This window comes from Chionomys nivalis, chromosome 2, assembly GCF_950005125.1.
Source record: "Chionomys nivalis chromosome 2, mChiNiv1.1, whole genome shotgun sequence".
Classification (NCBI taxonomy): Eukaryota; Metazoa; Chordata; class Mammalia; order Rodentia; family Cricetidae; genus Chionomys; species Chionomys nivalis.
The window spans coordinates 17,477,120-17,504,470 of NC_080087.1; the positions used below are offsets into that span (position 1 = coordinate 17,477,120).

At 43.9% G+C, this 27,351-nt stretch overlaps 1 protein-coding gene across 1 annotated transcript in view; it reads right to left on the reverse strand.

Annotated features, from left to right (window-relative positions):
- Esr1 (estrogen receptor 1) overlaps positions 1-19,858 on the reverse strand; it is a 353,250-nt gene extending 333,392 nt beyond the window's left edge. Inside the window, exon 1 of the mRNA XM_057762857.1 lies at positions 19,742-19,858. The gene's annotated coding sequence lies outside the window, so the exon portion shown is untranslated. The remainder of the gene's footprint in view (positions 1-19,741) is intronic.
- Positions 19,859-27,351: the final 7,493 nt, after the last annotated feature.

Genomic DNA, 27,351 nt, shown 5'->3' on the forward strand with positions numbered 1-27,351 from the left:
TGAAGGAAAGGAGGCAGATGACATAAACACATACACATGAATAAAATGTTTAAAAATAAATTTCATAAATGAAACTCAAATACAATTTAAGACAGACAGAATGCTTCAGTTGATAAATACAAGTTTGTCTGATAGCTTTTAATATGCATATGTATATATATGCAAATTACATCCATAAATTAGGAAAAAATAAGGCAACTATACTGGAAAGAAAGGGTCAAGGACACATATAAATAATTGACAGTCATAAAGTCCAGAAGAACAACAAAGATAGTCAGCTCCATTAATAAAAAAATATGAAAGTGGATTAATAACACCCATCACAGTATTGAAAAGTTAGAAAGTAGGAAGAGAAGCATTCTGGGCTTTGTATTTTGTTTGTTTGCTTTGGCTGAGGAAAATGCTAGTGGACATATAAAGAAAATGATTCTCTCAGCCATTCCTAGTGGATTCACTATAACATTTTTAGAAAATAAAATGGAAAAAGCCATTAAATTTTAAAAATACACACATACTTTGAACCATCAGTACTACATCTGAGAATTCGTCGTGAAACCCAAACCCCCAATAGCCAAGAATAAGTGTTTGCGGTTATTTGCTGTGGCAGCCTGGTTTTTAAAGAGAAGGGGAAACCATGGGACCAAGCAAACTGCCTTCTAAACATTTGTCTTTATGCCCATAGAGCAACGATGCTTTCAGCCTTAGTCAAAGAAGTCTCTTCTGCAGTGGGCAGCAGCCTACGCAGGGACCCATCACTGGCCAAAGTGCTGAGAATAAGTGACCACGAGTGCTGAGCCCTCACAGGATGGGCTCAGGGAACTGGGGTGTGCGAAAGATGAAGCATGGGGACTGATGTGAATGCTGTCTTCTGGACATGACCTAGCTACTGCACTTATCACTTCACGACAGCTGTGGCTACCTGCACAAGACCTGTACAGATCAAGCCAGTTAGCATCCAGCATGAGTGGGAGGGTCAGGAGACTCCACCCTTAGCTGAGGGGCTGTAGGCCAGTGGTGCCAGCCGGAGAAGGGGGAATCATTTTATTGAGGGGTGCCACCACTGTAGAGTGCCCACACTCCAGAGGATAGCTCAACACCCATGCTCATGTGGGCAGCACTAACTAAATTCCATGGGTTGCACTAAAAAGGAAGAAGAGGACATGAAGGTGGAATGGTCACCTGCTGGGGGGCTCCAAGGAAACTTGAGAGCAGGGTGGTCAAGATACATTGTATACATGTATGCAATTGCCAAAATATAGATTTAAAATAGAAGGGTAAGAAAATACAAATAGGACTGCAGCCTAACAGAAAACATGCACAATACAGGAACAAACAAAATGTCGAAAATGAAATTCTGCACACTATAATACTGTAATTGGCTAACTTTACACACAAGTGACTCAGTTAAATAAAGTAGAGATTTTATTTCTAAGTGGAATTACGGACAATTTTTGCTTGGATATTTTTATGCCTTTTATCCCAGCACTCGGGAGGCAGAGAAAGGAAGATCTCTGTGAGTTTGAGGCCAGCCTTGTTTACAGAACAAGTGCCAGGACAGCCAGGACTACGCAGAGCAAACCCTGTCTCAAAAAAAAAAGGTTTTAATTATTTGTATGTGTGTGGGTTTGTACACGTGAGTGCAGTGCCTCTGGAGGCCAGAAGATGGCGTCAGATCCTTTGGCGCTAAGGTTATAGGCAGCTGCGAGCAAATCCTGGTGGATGCTGGGAAGCGAAACAGGACCCCGGAAGAGCAGCATATAGTCTGGACCTCTGAGTCATCTCTCAAACCCCACTTGAATTTTTTTTAGTGAGTTTCTGCCACATAATAATTTTCTTTTTAAAAGAAAGTGGGAAAAGAGTTTTTCTTTTGATATTATATTTTTGTTTTTAGGGATTATTTTTAAGAAAAAAACAGAGATGTAGACAGTTAAACTTATCAAAATACATAAACAACTAAACAAATTCTAATGTTAGGTAAATTTACAAAATACAATATAATTTTAATGTGCAAAATATGGCCCTGTGTCTACATTTATACATTTTACAGATATGTATTGGGTATCTATATGTTTTTTCTACCATATGTAAAAATTGAAATCATGTTATATCTTGGATTTTCATAAGCTTATTAACATGTTGTCTAAACATAAAAACGTTGTTACTACATTCAGTATTCATATGCAAATATATACCTATATACATATTATGAAGAGAGAACTAAAATAAAATATATGAAAGTGTCAGTGATTATTCGTGGCTGAAGAGAACGTAGATAAGTTCTATTCTCTTCGCTAAAGTGGCTCCGTGGAGCCAGCATCCTACGGTAGGAAAAGTGCAATGATCATTTCTTTTTTTTTTTTTTTTTTTAAAGATTTATTTATTATGTATACAACATTCCTCCCATGTATGCTTGCATGCCAGAAGAGGGCGCCAGATCTCATTGTAGATGGCTGTGAGCCACCATGTGGTTGCTGGGAATTGAACTCAGGACCTCTGGAAGAACAGTCAGTGCTCTTAACCTCTGAGCCATCTCTCCAGCCCTGCAATGATCATTTCTAAAAAGAAGTCTGAGCAAGGCAATGATTTCCTGGGGAAATGAAAACTGTTCAGAGGCACTGCCTTCTTCCGGTGCTCCTCAGCCCGAGAGAATCACAGCGTCTCTGGATCGTTTGTACTGTGCCTCACAAGGCTCTGCAGACCGGTGAAAGTCTAGCGCTCCCCAGGCTGCCATGACTCCAGCCTAGCACAACACAAAGCATCACATTTGGAAGCTGAACCTCAGGGCAGCTCTCAGAGAGGCTTCACACAGTCTTACTGTGGTCTAAACCCGCGACGGTTTTTCTCATCGTTTCTCGGTTGTCCAGTGACACAGATTCCTACAGTGTGGGTGAGGGCTCCCTACTGGAAGCTCCATCATCTCCCTCTGTGGCTCCTCCTGGATGGGAAGGGCTCTCACAGCACAGACAAAGCAGCAGTATGGGAAGGTAAACACGCCTGTGGAAGGGACCCTGCCTCCTGTTGGGCACAGAAGGACAACCTGTAAACTCTGGCTCTTATCCCTGCAAATCTACCTGGAAGGACAAGATGCCAGCAAGGTAAACAGCAGCTCCCTGGATTACATCCTCTCCTGCTTTTCCCTCAGAAAGAGCTTGCTTCTTGGTTGATTCAAAAAACAAAGGGTGGGGGGTGAGGGGGTTCTTGCCGCATCTTCCCACTGACCAGTGAAATTAAAGAATGACCATCAGAATCATGGGCCCATTTCTTTAAGCACAGTAGACCATCTCTCCTGTTGCTGAAGTGATTTGAAGACGTGTGTTCTGTATGCATGGATGGGGTATATCAGAACACTTCTGTAGAGACTTGCAACTGTCAGCTAGGAGCAAAATACCACTTACACTTTGATGGACAGGACCACAATGTAGTTTAAATAAAAGACAATGGTGGAAGGCTGTGGTAAGAAGACAAGAGACTTAGATAGATCCACGCATGTTCTTAACAGAATAGAGTCCTTCTCCGGCACCATGGCACCCAAAGTGACAGATGACTAAGATCTCCATTTGTACACATAGAGCTCCAGACTAGACAGAACATTCTGGTCTTATTTATGACTACATGTCAAGTCAACAATGTGAGTAGAAAAGCAGTCTACTTAACTGTGCCGTGCTGTTGCCTGGGCGAGAATAAATTACATAAACCAAAGTCAATCTTAGAGGCTCAATCGACCATCACCAAAGTGCTCTTTGACTTCCTGTTAGTAACAAATTAACAAAAGAAGCCTCCTTACTCTTGCCATCCCACATAAAGGCAGGGCTACCAGGAGCGACACTAGAATACATTCTTTGGGATTCAATTCACTCAGAGACGAGATAAGAGCCTGGGGAAAACCACGGCAAACAGGTACCAGTGAGAACAGAAATAAACTCACTAAGTAATTTGTCCCAAACAGAGAATGAAGAGACATAATGGTGACTGGCTTATTAGCGGAAAGGAACACACATTGTTACACTGCAGTCGGTTCTCGACTGCTCGTGTGTGATTTTTTTTCAATTTTGTGGATTCTCCTTCCCTCTGTAGCCTTTGTGCATCTGAGTCATCGCCAGCTTTAATTCATGTTTCCAGAAGTCCCCAAATAACATGTTCCAGTAGTCCATGTCAGAACTCAGTAGGAAAGCAAAACCGAGCTGTGTGACCAGAGTTTGCTGGCCAAAGGGTCCCTTTGCCTCTCAGGTTTGAGATGAAATCCCATGACACAACTTCACCAACAGGAGAGAAGCCAACATGGGATTGAGTTTAATGAATGAAGACACTGGGTAATGGTCTTTTTGCTAAGCAAAACTGGTAGACAATAGATATATGATTGAAGATAGATAGATGATGATAGATAGATAGATAGATAGATAGATAGATAGATAGATAGATAGATAGATAGATAGGAGACAGAAGAGTGTATGTCAACTCTATTAGGTATCTCCTGCAGACAGGAAACTGTACTTGTGATTGTGATGATAAGGGGGATAAAGCCTCAGGAAGAAAGACTCAGACTCAGAGACTAAGTGGACACGCCCTAAACAGGAGACAGGCCATCACAGAATTCTGTCCCACACCAGAGAGAAAAGAATGCTAATTCGCAGTGAAGCCTGAGCTCCTCCTTCCAGACTGATGATAAGTTCTTCCAGGGACAAGGTCCTTCTTTTTCACAGTGTTCTTATCTCTCAGTCAACTAAAATTTTTGCCTGCACTCATAACCCAAACCCCAATTTGCAATGGCCAAGATCCCAAGGGATCTTCCCAAGTTCATCTTGTCATGGACTTCCCGAGGAGGCATCTGCAGGAAATGACACGATCCGTCTGAAGCCTGGTTTACTACACTAGCAATCAGGGGTACCCTGCCATTGATCTTAGAACTGTGCATGACCATACGAGCTGCTCTTTGTAAAAGACAATGCACTAGAAAATCCTGTGATGGATGAATACTATTATGGCTTGGATATGAAGTACCCCTCCGGAGCTCATGGGGTAAAGGCTTGGTCCCCAGCTGTGGTACTAGTTAGAAGTGGCTCCGCCTTCCTTAATGGACCAATTCATTGCCAGCTGCACAATTTGATGGCATTGTTGGGAGGGGGCAGAATCAGGTGGTAGAGCCCATTTGGAGGAAACCGGATGCATGCCTGGGAAGGATAAACTTTGTCCCCCGTTGTCTCCCTGTACCTCTTCCTCTGCTCCCTTCATGCCGCAGACCAGACGAGTGTTTCTGCTGGGTTCCGCCCTCTATGCCCTGACTCTCTGCTCTGCCTCGCCACTGGCCTCCAGAGACAGGGGATGAAGACATGTCTGAAGCCATGAGAGAGATGAAGGAAGCCCCCCTTCTTCAGAACCCTTTCCTCAGATATTCCTCCCAGGATGAAAGGCTGAGGATGACGCTAGTGACTTGACAACTCCATTAATCTAGTAAGGTTCAAAACAGGCTGCAAAGAAAGTGGACTTGAAAGAGCTGTCTTCTATCTGTAGGAAAAACTGCTTTAAAGAAGGGAAAGGAGGCCGTCCCACGTGTCGGCTCGGCATTAATTTATTGACATAGTCTTAGTGCTATTTTTTCGGCCCTTTAGAGTTACGAGTTTAGAGGAACATTTAATATTAACTGAGTTTTAAAAAAAACTTGGGAACTAGAGAAAGAAGCTCTGAGTTATTTTTTAGCCCCAGCAAACATAAAACCAAAATGGCACAGTTACTCAGCCAAATGAGCTCAATAGTATCTTGAGCCTTGGTGTTTGGTTAATTGTTGTTGTGGTGGTGGTGGTGGTCGTGGTTGCTTTTTGGGGGGTTTTGTTGTTGTTGTTGTTGTTGTTGTTTTGGGTTTGTTGTTGTTTTCCAGGCTTCTACCAAAATCCTAGCAATAGCACCACGTTCTGGAATTAATCAAGTTTTAATCCAGGACCTCAGGAGTAGAAGAAGAACAGGAGACAAGTCAGAGACTGTCATGTGCACAGACACACGCAAGTACAGGGCTGGGAAATGGCCCCACGGGTAAGGTGCTCGTCATCCAAGCCTGAGGACAACGAATCCCAATCTCCAGCACCCACAAAGGTTGTGAGCACAGGTACGTGTCTGGAATTCCAGCACCAAGAGGCAGGGGTGAGCTGAGCCCTGGCGCTCAGTGGCCGCCATCCTAGCCAAGTCAGTAGTGTCCATATTCAGTGAGAGACTCCATGTCAAACCTAAGGTGGAGAAAAATAAAGGAAGCTGTCTGACCTTGACCTCTGGCCTCCACATGCAAATGCACACATGAGCATGGGTACTAACATACACATACATATCCATACAGACATGTGCATCTCATACACACGCATACAGAGAGAGAAGGAGAGAGAGAAGTAACGTATACTGAAAACTGTGGCGCCGTATCCCCAGGTTGGCATGCGTCGATGCATATCCTACCGGACACATCCGCATCAAGATAAAGGACGTATTTATTTGTCAAACCCTCCCCCTTTCCTTTCTCTTCATCGTCTCTCTGCTCGCTATCCAAAAGAAGAATCAAACTAGCTGCCCGCCCTGAGCTGGCAAATAGCTACAGGCACTGTCTTCCTGGAAATAAGAAGCAGCCATCCTCCCCACAGCTCTACTAAGATTCTCATGAGGGCAGATTCACTGCTGCCCAGACTTCTAATGGAGGGATTAGAACTGTAACCGCTTAAGTTAATAAACCAGAGTTGCTGAGGGCGGGAGGGGGGCACTCCTAAACAGCCTGGAGCCAGTCATGTCTTTGCAGCCAGAGGCTCAGAGGGTTTCAGGTGCCCGAGGACAGTTGATCATCTATACCTTCTGAAGACTTGCCTGACCAGTCCCACAGCGCTTCTGAGGACAGTGACTAAGCCCAGACTCGGCAGAAAATTATTTAACATTCTGATTAGTCACTAAGCAAAGGCTTTGCTAGAACCTTTCATTTCCTACACAGCTGGGCAGATGCGGTCTCAACAGAAGCTTTCCTGAAGAGCCTCCCCACCTCCACATCCCGAGCTTCCCGGTTCCACAAGTAGGAAGTTTGCGTGCTGAGCAAAGCCGGCCAGTCCGGCCCTCAGTGAGACCAGCTTTAGTTCACTGGTAGCTCAGATTGGCAGGCAAGCCTAGGTCCACGCCCCACGCCTCCCTCACAGTTCAGGCAGGTTATATAAAAATAAACCTACATACTATTCCGTTGACTCAGATTTCCCGAGCGTTTGAGCGCTGTGAAGGTTAACATGATATTTGCAAACCAGAGGGGCTTTTACTGTTTCATGTTGCATGCCTGCTACTGGATTCAGAAACTGCAAATAAACACAGCTGCCGGTGGTGACAATGTGGACTTTTGTTGTAATAGAGGCATGGCCTTCCAAGAGGTTTGTGAGCCGCTTCAAAACTGCTCTGTGAGGAAGGGAGAGATGGATTTGGAAATTCCTAAGACATTTTCGGTCTTAATTTTTAAGTGAAAAATGCTGTGACTGGTATCCACAATACACGCGGAATGGCTGCTGGTCAACCTACACAGCATACATTCTTGTATCAAGCTCTCACTCGATAAAAATTAAATAAAGAATTAATTAAAATTAAGAATTAAGTCCAGTGCAGCAGGTTCTCAGTTATTGAGAGGCTGTGGTGAGGTAGCAACTGGGAGTAAAAGTCTGTCCTCCACTTTAGGGTTAAAAAATTCACACACCCGCCCTTCTTACCAGGGTTGCTCAATTAGCAATGGAAGAGGGCAGGGACTTCAAAGAAAGAAAGGTTTTCACTGGCTGGCAGCTATTGTAAAGCTTTGAGAGAGAAAAAAAAATACAATTTAAAAGGTTTCAAAACATCTGTATTTGGGGCAAGCAGTCCTCATGGTGACTCTCCCTGATAGCAGGTAAAGTCAGGGCTGGAGAGGGACATAGCTTGTAGCTCAGTAGTGGTAGAGCAACCTCCCTGAGGGTGCCAGACCCTGGGTTCCATGCCTGTTTAGAAAGGAAGTGTAGAGGGGAAGGAAGAAAAGGGAAGTGGGGAGAGAGGGGAGAGAAAAGGAAAGGAGGGGAGGGAAGAAGAGAGGCTAGACAGAGGGGGAAGGTAACAGAGTAAAGGAGAGGGGGAGGGGGAAGAAAGGAGGAGATGGGAGGGGAGAAGAAGAGGGAAAGGAAAAGGCAGAGAGGAGATCAGGAGTGAAGAAAAGGGGAAGGAAGGAGGAGGGGGAGAGAAGACAAAAGAGAAGGAAAGGGAAGAAGGCTCAGCCACACAGAGTCAGTGGTTCTTCAACTCAAATCACTGCGGAATGCTATCTAGGCAGTAAGCATTGACAACTCATTCCCCAAACTCATGTCTGGATTAGGCTGTATGTATCAAGGAAGAAAACTAGCACGTCCACACCTATCTCCTGGCAGTTCCACTGAGATCACTATTTGCATCCTTTCTGGGAGAGCCAAGCTGAGACCGAATGCTAAGGCACAAATTATATTAAAAGATGCTTATGCTTGTGCCTCTCCGGGCGTCCTCTTCCTTGTGTCTGTTAACAGGAAGGCAGAAGAGATTCGGGTAATTTCAAAGGGTTCCCTTTGTGAATGCCGGTTTGGGACCCCCATTTCAATGAAACAAGCTGATTAAAAACAAATGTGTCTCAAAGTTCCAAATATCAACTCACATCCAACTCCTTGACTACATGCACGCACAAAATTAAGAAAAGGGCTAAACTGATCATCCAGCCAGTAAAATACTTGACTTTTAAGTATTGGGTCCTGAGTTCTATGCCCCAGAACCCATGTAAAATAAGCCAGGCATGGTGGCACATGTTGGTAATCACAGAACTGGAGAGATCGAGACAGTGGATCCCTTAGGTACGTTCCAGCTCAATGAGAGATCCTGACTCAAAAAACCAACATCCCCTGAGGAACAACAGCTGACTTTGTCCACAGGTGCCCACATGCATGTGCACACGTGCACTTGCACCTGAATACTTGCACATGAATGAGTATGCAGGAACATGTGCACACACACACACATACACAACATGAATGCACACAAAGCAGTGGGCTGGAGGAGAGGGCTCAGTGGAGAAAATATTTGACACACAAGTGTAAAAACCAGATTTATATCCCTGCATACACAGTGAGTCCACACACATGTGAACATACAAGCACACACAAACACACGTAAAGACAAAAACTAAGTAGGACATGCGTTCTTGGCCGCTGACATAGTTAGTAACATTGATTCATCCTTGCACAGGCCAGGACTGACTGTCTGAACTCAGACCCCTGGGATGACTTCTATTTTTACCATTAGAACCAAAACCCATTGCCCAGAGTATTTGAAAGCAAACATTGGGTCCAGAACGCACCTCTCCAGCTGTGCACTATCCGTTTGCCACACAGACATGACAATAGGGTAGAAGTGTGTTCACTGCGCAGAGCTAAGGGTGGGTACTGCGATACCACCCAGGATACAGTTTAGCTCACCACCCTCACAGCTTTCTTATCTTGGTTATAAAGTTGTTCTTGCATTGTTACTTTATTACAAGAGATTTCAACAGACTCTTTAGGAGTACTTCAGAAATATTTCCCTGGCCATTTTTAAATGAAATCCTTATTGGTTAGTAATTCACTTGGCATACAATTTGCTCATTTAACAATTCTGTGGATGTTAGTACATCGTGACCACAAGGTTATGAAGCCACTTCCAATTTCAAAACATTTCCGTCTTTTTATTTCTTGACAGTTTCATACATTCATACAATATATTATGACCACATCCATGGACCATTTCAATTATGATCCTGAGCGTCTGAAAAAAAAAAAAAAAAAAAGAATGGTGCCAAGTTCACGTTTTTAAAGTGTTGGGTTATGGGTAAAATGTACAAGATACAGAAGAGTGGGAAAACTTGTTCACCTCCCTAATATTTGGTCCATCTCAAAGGTTAGGATATCTTTATTTCCTAATCACAAGAAACAGTGGACCTTATTCATAAACTTTTCTCCAAATTAAGAGACTAAATAGACCGTCTACTAGTGAATGAGTCTTCGGAAGCAGCCGGTCCACACTGACAGAATTACACAGAACAACGGTGGATCAATGACTGTATTTCAGGATGAGAAACACCTGCTCAAATTAGGTAGTTTGTGGTTTCTGTATCAAACAGATGAAGCAAACACCACACTGATTCTACCATGTGTGTGTGTGTGTGTGTGTGTGTGTGTGTGTGTGTGTGTGTACTAACGTAATCGAAGCCTTGTTCTGTGGGCTTGTACACTTCTTTCTTGTGTTCTATTGAAATTAAAATGATGCAGACATATAAACATGATGAACTCCTTCTTCTATCCCTATTATTCTTAGGTTTTGTCTTTTCATGGTGTCCCATATTTCCTGGATATTTTGTGTTAAGCTTTTGTTAGATTTAATGTTTTCTTTGACCAATGAGTCTATTTCCTCTGTTGTATCTTGAGCACTTAGATTCTCTCTTCCATTTCATGTATTCTGCTGTTTATGCTTGCCTTTGTGGTTCCTGATCATTTTCTCATGATTTCTGTTTCTATCATTTTCTCGGCTTGTGTTTTCTTTATTGTCTCTATTTCAGTTTTCAAGTCTTGAATAGTTTCTTTCATGTGTTTGATTGCTTTTTCTTGGTTTCTTTAAGGGATTTGTTGATGTCTTCCAATTTTTTGTTTACCTTTACCTCAATTTTTTGGAGGGGATTTCGCATTTCCTCTTTGAGGGCCTCCAACCTTCTCCTGAAGTTATTTTTCAGTCATTTTCTTCGTCTTCATCCATATCTGCTTGTTCAAGTCTTGCTGTTGTAGGGTCACTAGATTTTACGGGTGTTGTGTTGCTCCTGTGGTGTTGCATGAAACATAATGAACCCCAAGTGCTAGAAAGCAGCAGTGTTTTCCATGGGAAAAGCACATGCACTGTGAATGGGAGAAAGGCTAATCCAAGATGATACTCAACTTTCTGCAAGAAACCTTTCCGCCATGTTAAATCAGATGGCGCGGGCTTCCTCCACCACTTCCACCCAGCGTCTGAGAGAGTGAGATGCATTCACCAGCGATACTTCGGATTAGACACAAGCGTGCAACCACCTTAGTAATAAACTTTTAAATGCTGCCCTGGTGTTTTAGACTGGTTCTGAACAACTACGTGAAGGCACTGGCTGTCGCCCAGAGGAGCTGGACTGTGGACATTGACCAAGTTTCCTGGAATACCCTTGCTCTTTATCCTATTTCACTCCACGCTTCCCCTCCACAGTGACTTTCTGGTTATGCATTATCTGGTTTGGCTGTCTCTACCGCCTACTTCAGATAACTACTCAACCCTCCACTTGGCTCGCTGCTGGATAGGCTTGACCTAAGAGAGTGAGTGGCGAAAGAGCCAGGATTTTCCTTTGATGTCTCAGAACTCGGGATTCCATTATATAATCTACCATAAATCCCAGAAGTCAGGACTGACACCAGCTTCCAAAGTTACCAGAATACGACACTCCTACTTGATTCATTGTGGATTCTGACATCTCTTAATTACTATGAACTCAGGACTTCAGCCTGCCAGCGATAAGAGACATTTTTGATTTGCCTTCTTCGTAGTTTTAAGAGTTTCCTTGATTAATTCTCTTCTCCTGTAACCTGAGCTTCACACGCCAAATGTTCTCACTGGCTCTTTGCCTCTAAGGTTTGAGCTCACAGATGTTTTCTTGTGGCTACAGAAAATACCTCTCCTCTGAGGATAGGTTTGATAAATAAAAAGGGAAAAAAAAGCAGACAATAAATTTTGAGCTGAGGAACTGGATGAAGAAGTCAAGTGCAGCCTAATAACCATACTTTTATATATCTACAAACCTGCCCGCGGTACTCAAGTTCCAAATAGAAGTGGTGGTAGATGCTAGGATTTCCTACCAACAAATTAAGGCCTTGGAGAGCCCCCAGCCTTCTTCTGTGTAATAATGCAAATCCTTCTCCTTGCTCAACATACGACAAGGCTTCCCACAAGGAGAAAATTGGCACATTTAAATGTCCCTTCTACTCCAAGTGCTGAGGGAGGAGTGAGATGGACAGGGTCCAGATGGTGAGACAGGAGACCCAGGGCCTGTCTCATCTGGACACAATAATTTGTGAACTGTTCTGGGTGATTAATAACCCAGCACTTGAATCCTGCTTATGCAACATGAGTGCTACAGTAAGCTGACTTTTGGTTTCTGGTTTTTTTTTCCTTTCCTAGAAAACGTTTTTCTATGAATCTTTTCTTGTTATTATTGCTAACTAGATTTGAAGCAGCTCTTCCTTTGATTTGTGAAGTTCAGTGGGCTGGAGGGCAGGACACCAAAGCAACATGAGCAGTGTTGGTCCCGAAGAGTGACACCGTGTCACCGCTTCCCTGTATGTCCGTCCCTGCTCAAAGCAGGAGAGTCAGGCATCAGCTACCACGGACACTCCCAGCACGTCTCAGCAACCCTCAAGGTTCATTCTAACTGGTACTGAATGTGCTTAGTGTTTCCTGCTGACTCCTGTCCCTAATAAACCCTTGCCTTGTTTTCTTACATAACCACCGCCCTAACCTTTACAATACCCCCCTCCTTTAAAAGACAGCAAAGAAGAGGAAGGGGAAAAAGACAGTCTCCTTCCACTCCTCTTCTTTGGCCCCCCAATCACTGCCCTTGGCTCCAAACTCCAGCAGTCTGAAATTGTCAACAGTGACAAGAGGTTTAACAGGCTCCTTTTCCAAACAGAGCCTCCGATAGCATCTGCCATATTTCGCTCCCAGACAGGCACCTATGGGCTTAACTGTGCATATGCTAATGGCTTAACTTGCTGTTCCAAATGGAAGTTGCTGAAGACAGAAGCGTAATTTGGTACCCACATGGGAATCATCCCTTACACCGTGCCTTCCATCATTTTCTAGGGAATTAGGCCTCCAACGTCAGAGAGCTGCTCAAGTACTCAATGTAGAATATATGTTTGACAAGTATGAATAAATTATAATAATTGCAGCAGCCTCCATCTTATACAAAAAGGAGCTATTAGGCTATGAATCTGTAGCCTATCCAAAATGAGATTATTTTGCCATAAAACTATCCCACATATGAACTGTGCTATTTAGTCCCTAGTGATCCCTGAACACGGTCTTATAAAAGCTCTGTGGTTAGATTCATCTTGCCATTATGAAGATAACAGAGTACTCAGTGTGCATGTGTGTCTGGCTATCTGTTACTGGAAACTGAACACAGGACCTTGCATGTTCTACGCAAGCCCTCTACTACGGACCTACCCTCCCCATCCTTTCCTAACTTATCATTTTGAGAATGGTATTATCGAATTTCACAGATGGTGTTGAACTCATTCTATGACCCACTGAGATCTTCCACGAGTGATCCTCCTGCCTCAGTCTTCTGAGTAGCTGCGGATGAAGGCTTGCATCAGCAGGACCACTTTGTAGTGACGTCTTTTGATACCCATCCCACTTCTCTATTAACCATTTTGAAAGCTTTTTTTTACCTCCATCAACAATTGTAATTTGAAAATTGAGTCCTTAAAAGATCTGTTAAATTGCCCAATTGAAGTCGTCCACTTTAAATTAATAGTTCACCTCTCTTGAGCTGTTCCAATCACCTTCAAATTGATGTGCTCACTCTTCAACTAAAAACTTCAATCTGCACAGGACTTCCAAAGTGAAGGCATCATTTCATTACAACCTCGCACAAAAATCTTTAATGCCTACATTATGAAATCCGAGGTCCTTAAAATGGCATTTAACTCCACAGTCCTAAATTCTTGCTAACTCCCCCTTGCATACTTTTTACCTATCTTCCTCTAAGACCAACTCCTTATTCCCCTAAGTGATTGTTCCATACCTTGGATTAGAGTCTTCCACCCCCTGACATCTTCCCAGGGCACCATTGCCCTTTTTTCTGGGTGAGGGCCAAGTGTCACTTCCTGTCCCAAACTCCTCTGTGCCAATAAGAATTAACTTCTCTTCTGGGTGCTTCCATACCACGGAGCTTATCCCTATCAAAGATATCTCACTTCCTACTCAATTAATTAAGCACATGTCATAGTCAGTCTGGAACAATCATGCATCATGGTATGTGCCTAAACTTTCACATCTGATTTTTAAAAATCTTCGAGAGAACAAAAAATGCATTGCATTCAATCAAACACAGCAACTGCATCCCAACACGGATGGGTACCAGGTCCTTCCCAGGGTACAGCAATGCAGCCCTGAGCAGAAGCCCCATGTTGGCGCCTGGGGCCCTCCCCGTCGGGTCTGCAGCAGATTCTTTAGCACAGAGTTTAATGAGCCACAGGAGGGCTTTATGGTTATTGCTCATTCCCAGGCAAAATTAAGAATTTAATAAGCAAGTCAAATTGAACTACAACTTTTTCCACTAAAAGATCCCATGCAAATGGGATTTCCAAAAATCACTTATTGGGGAAGAATTTACAGATGTGACATAACTTTACACAAAAAGATGCAAAATTAGATTCTTGTATACATGATATGACCAGCTTTACTAGGTTCCCTCTCTTTGTGATGTTTTAATAAACCAAATCCTAATGAATTATTGATTGTAGTAAATAAAAATCGGAGTTCAAAAGATGAATATCATCCTACAGAGGGTCTTAAAGTTCCTTGTCAAGTTCTTAAGAATATTTATCACATTTCTCAAAGAAAATACCCCAATGAGACTCTTTTGGTGAGCACAGAGGGAGGAAGGGTCTCAACACGTACGTCCCATGTGCAGAAGGACCAGGGTGGCTCTTCTGAAGCACATGGAGAAGGGGGTCACCCCTAACCCTAACCCTAATCGGTCCATTTAGAGAATTCCAATGATAGCCCCCAAACAAGCAAATGGTTTGACAAGAACTAAGGAATAAGAAATCTTAACAACAACAACAAAAACGTGGCATGTCAACACTCCAGAGAAGGGCAGCAACCAGGGCCACCAGCCACTTAGCAAGCTGACTAACCTTACACAGTTTGAGGTCTGAGCACTGCTATCTCCTCTCCATTTGCCTCATGTGCTTTCGATGAACAGTGACCAAAAGGTCGTGTGATTGTCTTTAAGGCAGCAAAGGAGGGCAGGTGAAGACTGTGCCCCATTAATGTCTGTTCTCAGCAAGGAGAACCCCCCCTCAAAGAACTGAGAAGTGCTGACGTTAAGTGAGAGTCTAGAGCCAGATCACACCCCTAGAGGCTGTAGTTGAGAAAATGGAGTGACAGGGTATAGCCAATGAGCCAGGGCTTCACCTAGCCCCCTGTCATCTCCCACCAGAGAACATCCCCCAAGTCACACTGGAACCTCAGGAAGAAGACGATTGACTTCTTCCAATACCTCATTGCCACTCCACCTCACAGGGGAGCTTTATTGCACGTCCAAGGCTTCCCTCCATTCACACTTCCGGCTGCACACCCTGAGCTCTTCCCAGGCACCGGGGAGACCACCTCACACCGCACTCCCTAGCACCACACTGAACCTCGAACCTCGCTCTCTTTCCTCGCAAGATTTCACAATACAGCTAAGCAATTATTTGTGCATGTCACGTAGCAGTCTGCATTGATGAAGGTGAATGTGCATACTTGTTATCACCTTGAATTTGCATCAGGAGCCATGAAACTTCTGTAAGTCGGGTGTCGTCACTGCAGACAGACTGGGCCTTGGGGTGGTATACTATCTCCTGAGATAGGAGCTCAGTTTGCTGCTCCAGGACAAGGTTCATAACAGCAAAATGCTTCAGAAACAAATATGCTCTATCAAATACTGATGATAGCATGGACTTGAAAACTAGATGAACTTTTGTCTCCTAAGACTAGGCTGCCACCTTGGAAACTGTGTGGGACCTATCATTTATTTGTACGAAGCCTTAATTTCCTCCTTTGTATAATGGGAGTCATATTATTGCTGGGGGGCTGGGTTGGTGTGAGAGTTAAATGTGACAACAAGGAAAAGCATTGCACATTCCAGCACTGAGGGATCAACGATGTGAAGCAAAACAAGAGAGCTCCCTAACCTTCGAGAATTAAAGTAATTCTGTAATATGGTCACTAATACAAGCTCGTAAAGACTAAACATATGGACCAGTACTGGAGAGCCTTTCTTAGGTCCTCATCCTGAATTAGAAATTTAGCATCCAAACCGTGTGTGCATAGAGTAGGAGCATTTGCCCTTCTCTTTGGGAGTAATGACGCCAGGAAGTAACCCAGAATCTCATGTGTGCTAAAGAAGCAGTTGCTCTTCTGAGCTACGCATCCCACCCTTCCACCTGACCTTGCAATGTCAAGGCAAAAATGAGCATGCATCGCATAGTTTCAGAAAGGCTCGTCTCAGCAAGATTTTATTCCTCACAAAGGGGTGACCCTACTTAGAGATATAAAGAAGGGGCGATAGTGATATGAAGAGCTGGGCCTTGGGGGCATTCCATCTTCTCTTTCCACACGGATCACAAAGCAGGGATCAATGCTCAGTTGGCAGGAATGACTCCCTTTTATGTTTTTAGAACAAATTCAGTGTTGCAATTGGATGGACATCAGTGTCTCACATCTAGGAAGCCGCCCGTAGGTTCTATCCACTGATTCAAACGACGTTTACTGAGCAGCACACTTAGAATGAAAAGGCTTCTCCGTATGGAGTTTCTTTCTTTCCTTTGGGTGGGGATAGTTGAGTAGCACAGTGACTTACTACTGGGTAACCTAGGCTGACCTTGAACTCATAACCTTGCTGTCTCTGATCTCTGAATTCTGATACTATTACAAGCATTATATTGAGTTCCTAAAACGTGAAGGCTGCAAGTAGTTCCATGTGTGCTTCAAGCTCACTGAGCCCATGGAGTGACACCTGGTAGCGACACCTGGTACTGCTCCTCCCTGGCAGAGATTGGAGGCCAAGGGTGAGGAACTTAGCCCTGGATGGCACAGCTAGGAAGTAGGAGGAGTTAAAGCAGGGACTTGGTCACTTTCCCTGGACCTGTGAATCCTCACCAAAAGGTTAACTGAGGTGGAAAACCTAGACAGCGGAATACGCTTGGTAGCAGAATATATCTAGGGATGGGTGGAGAGCTCAAGCTCCTTGGATCTCTAAAAGTCACGGACTTTCAGAGGAAAACAAAAATAGTAGACTCCTAGAAAGTCGTGCAGTTCTTGGGACCATGCAGTTTCACTGCTGTGGTCTCAGGAGATGATCTAGAAAAAAAAAAGATTACTAGGATGTCGCTTTAAGAGGCAAAATCACCGTCATCATCACCATCTTTAGCAAAAGCTACCTGTAGAGGCTTTCCTTTACAAAGAGCATGGGGGAGGGGCGGGTACGGTTGAGTGAAGTATTCCCTGTGCAAGCCTGGCAACCCGAGTTCAATTCCCAGAACCCATGGAAAGATAGAAGGAGAGAGGTGACTCCACAAAGATGTCCTCTGACCGCCACATGTGTACTATGGACCACAGAAGCCCCACCCCCACCCCGCACACATCATACCACACACACACACACACACACACACACACACACACACACGGTTAGTCTCTGTGTCTCACAGGGACTCATAGGGAGTCTCTTAGGTGGTATCTCTGTCTCAGTAACCAGCCAGTGAGCCCAGGCAGAGGTAGATGGGAAGGACTACATCTCCTATGCGTTTTACCAAAGACATGATGGTCTTATCCAAGCTGGTCACTCTCTTGCCTGTTTTCCCTTACAGCCTCCCCTGTACCCATGGAGCAAACTGAAACTCAACCATGGCCTCAGGTCAAGCAATCACTCTGAGCAAGTGGACTCAGCAGGTACCCGGTGTAATGTCTATAGGGATTGGGGAGGGGCGGGGGGGTTACATTTGGAGGAAGGCGGATGGGTAACTGGATGGCAGGTGGTTCTGAGCCCTAAACTGAACGAAAGCCCATGATCATTGAAAGAAAAGGTAGCTGTCTGACTTTGCTGTTGCAGCAAATTTATTCTTTAGGGCTTTATTCTCTTCCTTTGCTGTCATGAGCAACAAAACTGAACAACTACCCGCAAGTGTCAAAGCAACACAGCCCATGCACTCACAAACCCTGATAATCACTGGCACTATTTTCCCTTTCTTCCTGCCTGGCCTGTCTCTGACACCTGCGTCAGTTTTATTTCTAACTTCTGTGACAAAAATCTACCAATCACTACAAGATTGGACCCAATTGCTACAGTCTTATATCTACGCAAGGCCAAGAGTGGGGCCTTCTTGGAGTATTAGCAAGACAAGAGCAAAACGTTTGTCTTTTTATTAGGTTGGGGGGAAGAGAAAAGAATTTTAAAGAAAAGAAATAGGGGCTGAACCTCAGATCACAGAGGTCCCCGCCCTATTGACTTTTTAAAAAATAAATTCAAACACTTTCACTTTCCACCCTCAGCATACATTATTGTTTCAAATTTAAAACTCAATACATTTCCCAGCAGCCTTGTGGGTGGAGGTGCTCTATAAATCTCCTAGATTTGGCCCGAGAAGCTAATTTTAAAACATTTGGCACCCGTGAGTGGTACTTCATGCCACAATCAAACATCTTAATAAAACCCAACCCTTATATTAAGTAAAAAAGTTTTTGTTTTTTGTTTTTTTATTTATTTTTATTTCTTAAAGATTTCTGCCTCTTCCCCGCCACCGCCTCCCATTTCCCTCCCCCTCCCCCGATCAAGTCTCCCTCCCTCATCAGCCCAAAGAGCAATCAGGGTTCCCTGCCCTGTGGGAAGTCCAAGGACCACCCAACTCCATCCAGGTCTAGTAAGGTGAGCATCCAAACTGCCTAGGCTCCCACAAAGCCAGTACGTGCAGTAGGATCAAAAACCCATTGCCATTGTTCTTGAGTTCTCAGTAGTCCTCATTGTCCATTATGTTCAGCAAGTCCGGTTTTATCCCATGCTTTTCCAGACCTGGGCCAGCTAACCATCTAGGCTTTTGTAGGCAAGTCAGAGAGAACAAACACTGGCAACTCCTTCTTCAAGCTCGAGACTTTCCACTACAGGAAACGGGCGGCTTCCCTGTGGCCAAAACGAAAGTATCCTTCTCTGCCTTTTGTCACTACCCCGTCGTTAGCGAGTGGCACACACTGTGTGGCACCATCCTTAACAGCCACATCACCCTGCCTCAAAAGAAAGGAAGAAAGAAAACCAGTCACCCATGGCTAGTTTCAGGTCTGAGCTATGGGGCTCAGAACTCTCCCACAGTCACCGGGCAGCTTCAAGACAAGATGAATTACTAGATTGCATCGCTTTGCAGAAATACCAACTACCTTCGGAAAAACAAACGACAGCTTATTCCGGGCGCTTACTGAGATCAAGCTCTCGTAAGTCTCGGCACCAAAGAGTAAGCAACAAGGTCGCGTTGAGGCAAGTACAACGCCAGTCTAAGCAGGAACTTTTTAAGCTCGCGCATGTCCCCACCACACAGAATCTCCAATAGCCAGACCTGGGACCAATAAATAAACGTGATCTGGGGAAGGCAGGCAGCCTGTCAGAGCTGTACTAAGAAAAGATAACCACGTCGCCCTCTGACTCAGCTGAACGGGGCTCCCAGAGTGTATTTCCATGGCACCAAGGTCAGGTTTAACACGCTAACATCATGGTAATGTTTGCCAGAAACTTTGTAAAATATCCCTGGAGCAATGAAAGAAAGAAAACGGACAAATTTTCACAGGGGAGGCGAGCTCTTGAGACTCCAGCCTGCTTGCACGTAATAGCACAGTAAAGCCAAAAGAAAGAAAGGGGAAAAACTGTAAAGAAATGGAGAAGAGATAGAAGTACCTGCTTGAGAAGAATGTCCCCCCGAGACTGCCTTCTTGTGCTAGGGAATGGCAGAGGAGGGGACATTGGCCTCTCCTGGCGTCACAGAGCTGCTGAGCATGGAGCCTTGTGTTTTCAGTTTTGGTAGAAGCCGTTCCCGAGGCTGTTATGACCATGAAATTAGGAAATGAAGTCTCAGAAGCAAGGAATTAGCACCACCGCTTGACTGTGATTGGAAACTCTGCTCCGGATAATAGGGGAGGGGGTGGCCTTCCTCTGTCCTGCCAGGCCCGATTCCAGCTTTCTCAGCGTTTGCCTACAGAGAGATGTTTGCAGAGGGACAAGCCTCTGGTCAACTAGCTGAGACTTTTTTTTTAAGGTGATCCAGCCCGTTTTCTCTTTACTTGCAATAAAGCTCAGAGTCTAGACGGGCATTTTGACTTGGAAAAATAAAATAAGAAAGTGTCCTCTGAACGCATAAATTTTCCTCACCCAAAATTAGCTAAGAAGTTGGCATGAGGGTGTTTCTTTGGTGAGCGCTTCCCAAACCTTCTCTCTTTCACTCCTTGATGCAAGGAGCTGCTCAGCAAGTCCTGTCACTGATAAATTAGCTTCCTGATTTTGGAGACCTGCTCAGGACTCCAAAGCCCTTCAGGTATGTGAGCCTTCTGGAAACTGCTCGGCATTTCCTGTGGTGATTTACTAGTTTATGGGGCTTGGCTATATTTTGTTTGCTTTAGGGCTTTAATCCTGTTTGTTTTGTTTTGTTTTATTGGGACAAGCTCTCACTTTGTAGTCCAGACTGGCCTTAAACTCTTAGTAATCCTCCTGCCTCAGCCTTCTAAGTACTAAAACAACTAGTGTAAGTCAATATGGTTGGCTTTTAAACACTCGTGATTTTGTTTGTTTGCCTTTCTTTCTTTTAAGCTCAAAGACAAGCAGGTTGAAGTAAAAATATGAGATTAAAAATATTTTAAATTTATTTTTTCTTCCCAGTGCTAGGGGAAGAGCCGAAAACTTTGATGAGCTAAGCAAACACATTATCACTGCATTCAGATCCCCTTTTTAAAAACGTTTTCGTTTTTTTTAACAGATAATAAAATCTACTATATTTTATGTAACATATGCTTTGAACGACGGGCTGTGTTGCTTTACTGTATTAAAATTTTTCCACGCTGTAAGTCTGAGAAAGGATGATTTTCCAGAAATAAGAATGGCGGCAGGCGAAAGACCAGAAAGGACCTCTATGGCCATTGCCTCAAGCCTTCCTGTGCGTGCACACTGGTGCATGCTGGGTAAGAGAAGAATCTCAGAATCGGCTTTGAGGAGAAATGAAGTCAAATGTCTCCTAAGTAATGATTTAAACATGTTTAGAATAAATTGTCTTAATTGTCTTCAGCTTTTCATTCGTAGTGAGTTTAGCCCTAACATAACCCAAATGCACAAATGTGTCTGAATTTAACTCCCCCAGATCACATGGAATAGGACGTCTTTTAGTTGTTATATAGAATGTTTGGTTTCAAGTTAATGAACATCAAGCTTAATAAGCTTCATTTATACAAGGAATAATCACATAACCTAAGCATGGCAGGGGCAACCTTAGCTTTATTGTTTTTATTATGATTTCTGGTGAAAGGAAAAGTGATTCAATAAAACGTTTTGAATAGTTCAAGCGTTTTAAAAAAAGCCAAATGCTTTTTCTCCCTCAAATGAATTGAATTCCTCCATTTTTTGATTTGCCGGGAGGGACGAATCGTGCATTCAAACAGCATTTAGCTACCTGTTAGACTCAGTTGCACACATCAATACAGAGAAGAAAATTACCCAGGGCAGGAATTCTCAAAATAGAACACTCACTGGATTCAGACCAAGTGTAGACCATTTCCTTTCGGGGGGGGGGGGGTATGAGTATACAGGTACACGGAAATATGTGGGCATGTGCCTGTGACCACGCATGCAGAGGCCAAAGCAAGACATGTGTCTTCTGCCGTGGTTCTCCACCTCACTTCCTTGAGACAGGCCCCTCACTGAACCAGAAGCTGACTGTGCTAGCTGGCCAGTGAGCTCCGGGAATCCACGTACACACACACACACACACACACACACACACAAGAGGTAGGGGAGGGAGAGAGAGAGCGCCATCTGGGTTACAGGCGCATGCAGCCATGTATCTTTATATGGGTGCTGGAGACTCGAACCCAGGTCCTTTATCCACTGAGCCATCTCCTCAGTCCTCTAAGTTTTTTTCTCTAAGAATACAAATTTGTAATATAAAAAATGTATATAAAATGTATGAGAGGCTGTTTGTCCTTAGACAGTGATAACGGCCCTTGGCTTATAGACTATGCTTTCTTGAGAGGAAAGGAATGAAAATCACAGCAAATGTCATCTCATGTAAAGCAGCTATCTAAGGTGCTCTCAGCACTTTCAACACGCACAGAGGCAGGAGCTACTGACTGACAAGGAGACCATGGATGCCGAGATGTTGTGCTCATTCCAGCTAGAATGTGTTCAGATTCAGGGTCCACATCAAGCCTCCATGCCATAGCCCTCTGCGGCAACCCCTGAAGCCAACCCACAGAATCACACACATGCCACAAACATAGATGTGTCATGGGAAGACGGTGAGGTCTCAAGAATAAGCAAGATCAGCTCCATCCGGTGACAAAGGAGTTGTTAGTGAGTGGCTTAGCTTCCTCATGAGTTCACTACGGATAAAAATATCTGCCAAGACTAAAACATTGTCTTAAAATATTCTGTGTCTTCCATGAGGAAAAAAAAAAACCTCTCCTTCGAGGGGAAAAAAAAGTCTAATTATGCTGTATTCAACACTATTAGACTGACTTGATAATGAACAACAAATAAGAAAAGAACAATTTAACCGCAGAAGCAGAATGCAACATAATTGAAACAAACACAGGACAAATTAAATCTCTTCAGTACCAATCAGAGAGAAGTGGCACATCTTCCTGATTTCCACACGTGCATTCTTCCACATGAACAATAAAACCTACCCTCTCGTTGGAAGCGTGTCACCTACTACATCCTATTAATAGAGAGAGGTGGGGACAACATCCACATCCCCACCTCCTGGCACACACTTTATTAAGAAATACCAAACAATGAAATTCTAGAAATTTTTCTAGGTTACAACCTCGATTTTTTTTTTGTTTTGTTCTGTATGTGTGTGTGTGTGTGTGAGTGAGAGAGAGAGAGTGTGTGTGTGTGTGTGTCTGTGTGTTTGACCCATTCCCCTATTTCAAAAGTGGTCACTAACAGCTCAGTTTCCACAGCAAAAGAATGCGGAAAATTGGTATAGTCTGTCTGGGTCATTCAAGTAAGATCTTGCTATGATACAGATGATTCGGGCTAAACTTTAAAAATCAGGTTATTTGGAGTATGTGCTTTTTGTCCAACACTCCAGAGGATAGCAGAGTTTGGGACTCAAAGATATAGGTAATTGCCCCAATTCTCCATTTGTCCTTAGTAGCAAAGATGCTTCCACTAAGAAATGCTCAAAAACTCTCTCAATTCTACCACAGTGGAAGAGTAGCCCTGAATGTCTGGTTCTCCTCCTGAAGAGAAGCTCAAATTGAGATCTCCTACCTGGAGATAGCAAGGAGTACCTGACCACTCACCCTGCCAGTTCGCTAAAGAAATTGTCCTGCCTGTGGCTCCTGTTGCCTGGACAACCAAGTGAAATGCTGATGACTTCCCAGCCCCACCTCTTATTGCTAATTGGACTATTACTAGGTATCTGGGAAAACCAGTGGACCTGAGAGACCAGAGCTGATCCTGCATGCTGTGACTTGAAAGTGCAGCATCCCCTAGCCACCCCCAAGCTCATGTGTGGTCCTCAGCCAGTGATGCTGCTCAAAGGGGAGGGGGTATCGACCTTTTAAAGGTAGGGAGTAGTTGTAGGAAGTAGGAAGCTGGGAGAGAGGCCTATGCAATATAGCTGAGTCCCAACTCTGAGTTGTTTCTTTAACTCCAGTGTGTGAGGAATTCTAGCCTCCTGGTACTGTGGTCATGAACCTCACCATGCCTTTCTCCTCCTGGTGGACTAGATCCATTCAAACCAAAAGTCAACAGAACTCTTTCTACCTTAAATTGTTCCCTTATATATCCAGTCACAGCAACAAGAAAACTAACTAATATCACAGCCAACTTCACAGAGCTCACAGGGCTATGTCTTTTCAGGCTTCAACAGGGAACTGAGCCTCAGCAAGGGCACCTCGGGGTAGAGTAGAAGATGAAGGAAGATTCCTAATGGATGAAGTTATCCGAGGACAGAGAAAAACCAGCCAGTGGAGATGAGTGGCCATGGGCTCTGGACCCACAGCCGCATCACTGTGTTGGCCACACCCACATAGGTCTCTCTCATCGTCAGGAGGTTAACAGTGTCTTCTTCTGGAATCTCAGATGCTGCTCAGAGGTGACACAAGACCCAGTAACTGGGCTTTCAATGTGTAGGGACAGGTAGGAGCTGGCAATAGAGCTATGGCATGGCCAACACCCAAGGAGGCTTCTTACTGCCCTTTTACCAACATTGACACGCTAACGGGAACTTCTAACTGGGAAGACATTATTTTTCAAGAGAAAGAAACGTGGAAGTGGGGGGAGGCTATCTTCAAAAAACAAACACAAAGAAAATACTTTGGAAAATATCAAATTCAGGTCAACCTTACACCATCAATAGATTTTTAACACAGAAAAAAATATGTATCAAGATGCATATCAGGAAATTACTATGCAAAGTTTTCTCTTAGAATAATTGGGCTTTCATACTTATAAAATCACATCTATGATGATTTGCAATAAAAACAGTATACACTTACACAAAAATAGTTCTAGGGGATCAGTGAGATGGCTCGGTAGATAAAGGTGTTTGCTACCAAGACCGATGACCTGAATTCAATCCCCAGGTCCCACGGTGGAAGGAGAGAACAAACTCCAACAGGTTGTCCTCTGACGTCCACACATGCAAACATATGCATATATTAAATGAATAAATGAAATTAAAGGTTTTCTTAAATAGCTCTTAGACCTCCCCTGACCTCCCCAAATCCTCCCCTCTAAGCCCCACCCTTTCCAGTCTCCAGACACAAACACAGGCGTTACAGACTTCTCTGTGGAAGTCTGCCCTTCACAGCTACAAGTCCGAGAAGGGTGACAGAAACACATGCCTGGTGCTATAAATCTGGCCAAGAATCCATGGCTCGGAAGCTCACAGGCCCCAGACCTGAACCTCCTAATAGTATTTTAGATAGTAAACACAGTGTCGACAGTGCCCTCTAAATTAGCATCTCTCTACCTGTGGATTAGTGCATCTCTTTTTTTTTTTTTTTTTTTTTTTTTTGGTTTTTCGAGACAGGGTTTCTCTGTGGTTTTGGAGCCTGTCCTGGAACTAGCTCTGTAGACCAGGCTGGTCTCGAACTCACAGAGATCCGCCTGCCTCTGCCTCCCAAGTGCTGGGATTAAAGGCGTGCGCCACCACCGCCCGGCAGTGCATCTCTTTATCTTCATCAGAGAAATCTCTCTGTGCAGTGCCTGACAGCTAACCCAGAAACACACAGCAGGTCATCGCGCTGAGAACTGGCGTCTTTGGAGTGCTCTTCCACAAATGGAGCATCTCTATCTCACTGTCTTTCCTGAGCTTAGGGACCATCACAGAAGAGGAAGGCAGAAAAGATTATAAGAGCCAAAGGTCAAGGGAGACCAAAACTAAAAATGTCTTGTGAGCATAACAGGACCACTATGTACTTGAACTCATGGTCTGGGGTTGCCTACACAAGACCAAGCCAGCCAATGTTCTAGCGTGGAGTGGGAAGTGGATTGTGTGACTTCCACCTCTCACTGGGAAGCTATGGGACAGTTAAGGGTTTCTAGGGGAAGAGGGTCAGATTTCTCTAAGAATATGACTCCTAGTAGGTAGACCATACTCCATTGGATGGCCCCATATCTAGAAGTATATGCAGTCAATGAGTTACTACATTTTTAAAGGACATAAAATTAGGGAATTAGGAGATGGGGAGTAGATCTGGGAGGAGTAAATATGACTAAAATAATTATAAAAATTTCAAATATTAAAATTGTTTATTTAAAAGAAGAAGAAAAAGAGAAGGGTGGATCTTCCAACAATTTGCTTTCATCAACTACTTGGTCTACTACTGGTGAGAAAAAGAAATTATCAAGGAGCAATGGTCATAAAGAAATAATTTTAAATGCAGCACAGAATTTTTAAGTAGAACTAAGCTCAGTTGCCCAAATGCCAGGGGAAATGGAAGCTGTTTTCCAGAAGAAAATTATCTATCTACCATAGAGAGTAAAGGGAAACCTTGCTACTGCTTAGAATAAGGATCAAGAAAGGCACTGGTGTTCACTCTGTGGGAGGCCCACCCTGCCCCCACTTGCTTAGCAGCAGGATAGTCCTGTCCATGTTGGTACTTTAATTGGCATCAGCATAGACACCCTTGACCCACCAGCTCTGGTGACTCCTGAGAGAACAACATTAGCTAGAGAGGAGCTGAGGAGGGGGCCTCACTGACAAAGTGCTCACTGCACAGCCTGAGGACCCAGGTTCACATCCTTAGCACTCATGGAAAAAGTCAAGCATGCCAGCAAGCACTTGTAATCCCGGTACAGGGAAGGAGGAAGCAGTCACAGGTGGACCACTGCAGTCCACTGGCCAGCCGAGATGCACCACTGATCTCCAGGTTCAGCCAGAGACCCTGTGGTGGTCTGGATGATGGTCCCCATAAGATCACATATTTGAATGCTGGGTTCCTAGTTGGTGGAACTTTTCGGGAAGGATCAGAAAGTATGGCCTTGAAATTGGTGTGGTCTCTTTGAGATTGCAAAACCTGTGCCAGGCTAGTCTTAGCTCTCGGCCTCGTGTCTGTGGATCTGATGGAAGCTCTCGGCTACTGCTGCAGCACTATGCCTGCCTGCCTGCCTGCTGCCATGCTCTCCCACACAATGGCTATGGACTCACCTTCTGAGACTGTAAGCAAGGCCCAATTAAATGCTTTCTTTTTTTTAAGTTGCCTTGGCCACAGTGTCTCTTCATAGCAATAGGAAAGTAATTCAGACAGACCCTATCACAAAAATAAGACGGAGAGTGTTCACATGGCACACATACATTCACAGAAACGGATCCAACATATAAACACACAAAAATTATAGTTACACCAGACCTAGAACATGACAGCTGCTTCATAATAGTAAGTAAAATTAGAAAATAGAGAACAAGAATTTAGATTACTCAATACTCTTAAGTGGAAGATAGTCATAAAATGTATGATAATAAGGTTCTAACTTTGTGCATGAATGGGTCTAACATCCTTTTCCTCTCAAGCACACTTTGTCTTATTACTACATAATGCTACCTCTGTTTCATAGAGCCGCTCTGGACTCTACTGGTTTGCTCTCTCTGCCCTCCAAGACAAATACCCACATGAGTAGTTCCAGGGCGCCTGGAACTCCTAAAGTTATACCTAGATTTGGGGTACATAAATACATATTTTTTTCTAAAGGAAGAGTCTGGAGCCTTCCTCAGCTCTTCACTGAAGCTACACAAAATTAAGAATGAAATGAATGAGCCTGTCATTCAAGATTTTATCATGTATGTT